The following is a 6,166-nucleotide window of genomic DNA, read 5'->3' as shown; positions in this document are numbered from 1 at the left end:
CACCCCGATAATTGCCTCGAAACTACATCTAAACTATACCGAAAGAATGTCACACATATAAGAATAGATTAAATAAATTTAGTAAAGTATGATGGGGAGAGAAAGGGGGAAAATGGGTGAGTTAATGAGCGACGGGAAGTGAAAGATGCATAATTATGTCATCACCAGCTGTGAATGAAGAACAGTGCGGCATTCTATTGTATTGATCCATTCTAATTCTAATCTTAAAATGGTATGTACCCTATATCAGTCCAGCGAATCAAAGCAGTTGTATCAGTCTACTCTGGCCTACTTGAAGTAGGCTACACAGTGAGTGTCTGCATAGTTGTACATGCTGTGAATGGCTTTGAATATCTGGGAAAAAATCCACATCGGGCAGCAGGTGAGCGAGAATGTGGTGATGAGGCTTGTGGAACCTTACGTTGGCAAGGAGAGAAATGTCACCATGGACAATTTCTTTACTTCACTGTTATTGGCGAACAAGTTGCAAAGAAAACAAGTCTGGCAGGCACCATGAGCAAAGTGAGTCGGAGCTCCCTCCCTCTGCGCAAAATAAGTCACCTGCACATCCATACAACAGTGCTGAAGAATGACAAGAGGGGGCACAATAAAGAGAACCGGAGACTATTGCGCACTACAACCAAACAAAAGGTATGACAAAGTGTGTCAAGCAAGTGAAAATGTACGGATTATTAAGTGGGAGAAATGTGTGTCAACTGTTAGGACAAGGGAAAACGGCTAAATTAAATTCTACTGGTGGTATTGCGTGAAGACACACACAAGCACGGGCTGGCAATAATTTACTATTTTTGACGGCTGTCATATCGGCACTTGTATTTATCATAATGGCATTATTGCTTTAGAGCTGAGTTGCACTATTTATCAAGGCCACTTGGCACATTAAATGATGCTTAGGCTACTGACTGTTTCACCATTGACCACGTGTCTTGGTGGTTGGGGTATTTTTTATTTATTTTGTCCTTATGAAAAGAAGCTGTTACCGTGTTCCAACACATTGGTTTCTGTTTCATAGTTGTAACAAAGTCACTCCACAAATAAAAATGATTTAACAATTGAATGTTGGTGTTTTTAGTTTGTTTTTAGTTTTTACATATAGCCTACAGTCACAAACGAATCAAAATGTTATTGTGTTGTAAAATATATATATATTTGAATGTTCCCCATGGCCTACATAAACAACTCTATTATTTTTGTGAAAGCATATATGAAATATATTAATTACACTGTTAGAAAGTTGCAGTCAGAATAACTGCTCATTTGCTGGAAGGGGGATCTGTCGAGACCCAGACGCTCTAGTGTTAATGGCTAGAGTGCATACATTTTTCAGCGAGAATGAGAAGGGTTTAAGAGAGGTTGAGGGACACATCTTTGACAAATATATGATTCAGTTTGTAAAAAAAAAATCAAACTAATAGGTATTTTTGTTCTGTGAGTTATTCAGTCCGTTCTTTATGCGTCATGGTATTCAAATGGATAACTCCTAAAATAGATGTAATATGTGTAAATCTGTTATAATGAATAATCTTCAATCACATCCTCGTTATTTTTAACAGCTGCGAAGTCAAAAACATCAGTCTTATGATCAACTCTGACAGTGTTTGATTAATGAACACAAACCCACAGTATGCTATAGTAAATACTGTTGCTATAGTTGTGTCTTCACCAACTCTCTAACACTGAGATGCTCGTCTCAATTATGTTGAACGATCCCCTACATTAAATGGTGCCCCCTTACACTAATAAGGATAAAAATATATAACCTAAAAGGGTTCTTCGGCTGTCCCCATAGGAGAACCCTTTGAAGAACCATTTTTGGTTCCATGTAGAACCCTTTACACAGAGGATTCTACATGGAACCCAAAATAGTTCGACCTGGAACTAAAAGGGGTTCCACCTGGAACTAAAAAATGGGTTATCCTATGGAGACAACCGAAGAACCCTTTTGGAACCCTTTTTTCAAAGAGTGTACACTTATAACAGTCAAGTTTAATGTAGGTTTTATCTGATACAATTCAATACAAAATATAAAAGCACTGTTCAAAGAACACTGGATTATCTGAGAGAGCTGAGAGATATGCTGAAGAAAACTATTTTGTTAACTCATTTGTGAAAGTGCTCCGACTACAAACTGCTTACAATTGTTCAGAGATGTCAATTTGCTGATCAGTATGCAATTAACAGCTCCTAGAGGCCTGATTAATTGGAAATGGCAGGGGGAACTAGTGGATCAGTCCCCAGGGACAAGACATTAAGAGACACTTTTCTGATAAATGATGTTTGGCTCAAACTTCAAAGAACGAAGGCTCGCCATTTTGAATAGAAGTAACAAACAGACAATAGGAATCAAGAAAGGTGCTAGCATTTACAAATGAGTTCCAGAACAATGGTCTCTTTTACTTTTAGACAAGCCAAGTCCAAAATTAATTTCTTATTTTGACAAAACCATACAGAAAAAAAGGCTAACTTTCAACTGACAGTATTTTGGAACAAACATATTTCATATTTCATATTTTTGCTGAATTTAGACTATGACAGCATTTCAGTCTATGTGTAAAGTCTTTGTTCATGACCATGAGGGTGCTGTACTAGAATGATACTATTGTCAAACAGAGCTGGTCCCTCTCTATATTCATCTCTTTTCCAACTCAGTGAACAATTGGGCAAGAGGTTGTTCACATTCCCTCTGTGCAAACCCCTCGAAAGGCTGGTTGGTAGAAGACTTACATAAATAGTCAGTTATAGGTATATGGTGGTTAAAGCTAATCTCAGACCAGTGTTTAGGGAAACATTCTCTCAGAACCAGTGAATGAATGAAAGAATAAATTGTTATTTTCATGTCAAATCGCCAATTGGCAACCCATCCCTTATGGGATTAATTGACACATAAACAAACATTACAATAATTCACTATGGTAATTAAATGATCATTCTTCTTCCGGTGTTCTCTGCATTGCGTATCACATAAAGAGTAAAAAAATAAAATAATTTTAAAAAGAAAGAAAGAAAAAGTAAAGCAAAAATCAATACATAATATTAAATTACATCCCCAGAGCAGTAAAATAATATACATACTGTACATACTCTGGGTGAATCTGGACTTGTGTCTCTCTGACCAGACATCAGGGTGCTTTAGCCCAGCCTTTTGAAGCAGCCCAACACATTTGCTGTTATCTGTTCTGTATTATCATCCTATCCTCCTGTTTTCATTTCTGTCACACCTTAGCAAACATCACAGGGATTTTATGTTCCACGAAACATCAAACCTGAAGAGATGGAGTGAGACGTAACTGCATTTCATGGTGCATTGATTCCAGAAGATGGGACAAAGGCAATGTCTTTGGTTTGAAGGTATTATGCTTATATGATGTAGACTACAATAATATGGCTCACTTTACCAATGGAGAAATGTTCCATGTAAGAATTATTCAACACTAGCAGACAGCAACCAGATTTTAATCAAAGCCGCCATTGTTTGTTTAAAAACTGCTGTCTTCACACGCATACAAAATGAAAACACCTACATGTATCTGTGAGGGAAATCTAGGCTTATCTGATAGTTTGAGTAGGTGTTTACAGTACACAAAACCATTCTCTCCTTTTATGTGAGACTGGTTAAAAAAAGTTACTGCATAAAATGCTTTACAGTACACAAAACCATTCTCTCCTTTTATGTGAGACTGGTTAAAAAAAGTTACTGCATAAAATGCAGGTTTGAATTAATTGAGCACCAACTAATTTTGCAAGCACAACCATGAGTAATGAACTGACAATGTTTTTTTGTCTATAAATAGGTGCTGTTGTTCTGGTCAGAGCAGATTGTGGTAGGATTTAGAAAAAAAATAGTACCAGTTGTTTTGAGTTTCTGCAATGGATGACTGCACCCGTGGTTTTTAATTAAAGTTATTTAAATGATCATATGTGCTTTTCCCATGATAGGAATAGGAGCTGAACAAATCTCTTAACGCTGAAATATGCATATTCAATGACACGTTCTGAAATGTGCCAGCTAGGTCTGTGCCAGCCTTTCATCAAACCGTGAATTAAAGTTTGCGTGACGTCTCATGGATTCAAGGAATCCTCATCCAGGACTAAGCACAAGGGCTCCAAAGCACATCCTTTCAAGATTCCATAGCATTGTTTTTGTTGAGGCCCTCCAGATCTTCACTCGCATATATTGGAATAAAGGACTAATTGTTATAGAAGTTTGAGAAATGTGCAGTGTTTATCCTTGTTTCAGGACCACATATTTGGGCCTATCTAGAGGCAGTCAAATGCACTTTAAAATAGAAAGCTCCTCTGTGTTACTGGAAAGGGATAATTATAATAATAGTCAGTGATAACAATATGAGAGGGATAGCAGGACAGAAGCAATTTAATTGTTTTGTTATTTGGTGGTTTATCACTGGCAAATACATTTGTATTTCAAATTGAGCATGGACAGTTGATTAAGAATGTGCAGATAAATATGGCTATACCCAAATAAAATGAGTGGTAAAATAAGTATGATGTGATTGTGTACTAAATGTATATTCCTTAGAGCAAGCCAAATATTTAACTGTGGAAAGAGGCGAATCAGCCATTCTCCAAGACAGTTTGCTGACAAGAAAGAAAGACAAAACAGAGACTAAATTCATTCCTCTTGATTCAGTTGAGCGATAGTGTAGGCCTGTATACTGTATAGGTTTTTTTCTTCTATTCACAACCAACCAAACAAAGATAAATATGACAATCCAACTGCAAATGTACACATACCATGTGTTTGTTTGCCTGGTGAGGGTTTTCCGCAGCAAATAGGTTTTCATTGTTAAATTTTCTGTCACTCGCAAGACCGAAGCAATCAATGTTAGTTCAAACTTATTAGTAACCATTGCTGACAGCCTGTGTTGAAAAATAATTGCCACACAATAGTTGGGCCTAAACAATTTGTGAGCCTGACAGTGTAGGTTTAACTTCAACTCACTGCTCAGAGGCAGTATCTGTGCTAGGGCTTTCCCCAGGGGACCCCTTGGAGCCTGGGAGGGTTTATACACTAATGCAACTGACAGGACAGTAGTCTAAAGCCTCTGCCCCAACTTAACAACAATGCACCCATTCCTGTAGCATTCACAACAGTAATTTGGTTACAAACTTTTGGTCACAATACTTTGATGTCAACATGAAGGGTACTTCTAGGTATATTTGTCAATTCACTTTGTGTTTGTTCTTTAGACATGTCATTTTCTGATAACCCATCATCAGGGTTGTAGAGTTTAACTTGTCGTTCTATTTGCTTCATGTATCACACTGTGCAAACGAGTGACCAAAGGCTGAACGAGAGGTGATTGGCACATTTCCACTGACAGCATCACCGGGTGGATCTGCATGGGATAAGGCATCAAGGACTCAATGTACTGTATCTATTAAATATAATTGAGGGGCTGTAATATCCTGTCTCCTCATGTGTTCTCCACAGAATGTGCCTTTGTGTCATGTGATTTTGACTATTACAATCCCAACCGGAATACAGGGAGACGTATGAAAAGTGCTCGTGGCAGAATAATAATCTCAGTGTTTATTCAATGATCGTGTCCTACAAGTAAATATATTTGACAAACAACAACACTGAAGGTCAAAGCATTCACCTGAGTATGCACACACACACACACACACATGCACACACACACACGCAGTGAGTATGATTAGTAAATAATTCATAACTGCCAACATAATTGTGGAAATAATGGGATAAATCATCCATTTATTTGAACAACAGGAAAACACCCAGCTGATTTCTCCAGATTAATTGATTTTAATGAGAGGAAATGGCTACCTTCTTCAGAAAAAGAGAGAGAGGGAGAATAAAAGGACCCTAAGAATTTATATTCAAGAGCAGACCCACAGAACACCAATTTAGAAACACTCTTCAGATTGAAAAAAAGACATCAGGCTTACAAGGTGAAAGTCAAATGGAAAATGACAACTAATGCAGAAGAGAAATAAGGCTTTTATGTGCCCTGACTGCTGAGAATCTCCCCACCTCCTTTGAAAGACAATAACCTAAACCATGTCCCGGTTCATTCTCTAAACCTGCATTTAATATACATTCACAATGCCAGGGTCCATAAGCTGCAGACCCCCACACAGACATTGATTGATATGAGATTTT

At 37.6% G+C, this 6,166-nt stretch overlaps 1 protein-coding gene across 2 annotated transcripts in view; it reads right to left on the bottom strand.

The window, feature by feature from the left end:
- Positions 1-6,166, bottom strand: part of LOC118397254 (limbic system-associated membrane protein-like) — a 1,147,967-nt gene that overhangs the window by 754,425 nt on the left and 387,376 nt on the right. The gene's annotated exons all lie outside the window — the stretch shown is intronic.

Source organism: Oncorhynchus keta, chromosome 18, assembly GCF_023373465.1.
Source record: "Oncorhynchus keta strain PuntledgeMale-10-30-2019 chromosome 18, Oket_V2, whole genome shotgun sequence".
NCBI lineage: Eukaryota > Metazoa > Chordata > Actinopteri > Salmoniformes > Salmonidae > Oncorhynchus > Oncorhynchus keta.
This window is presented reverse-complemented; position numbering and strand designations above follow the sequence as displayed.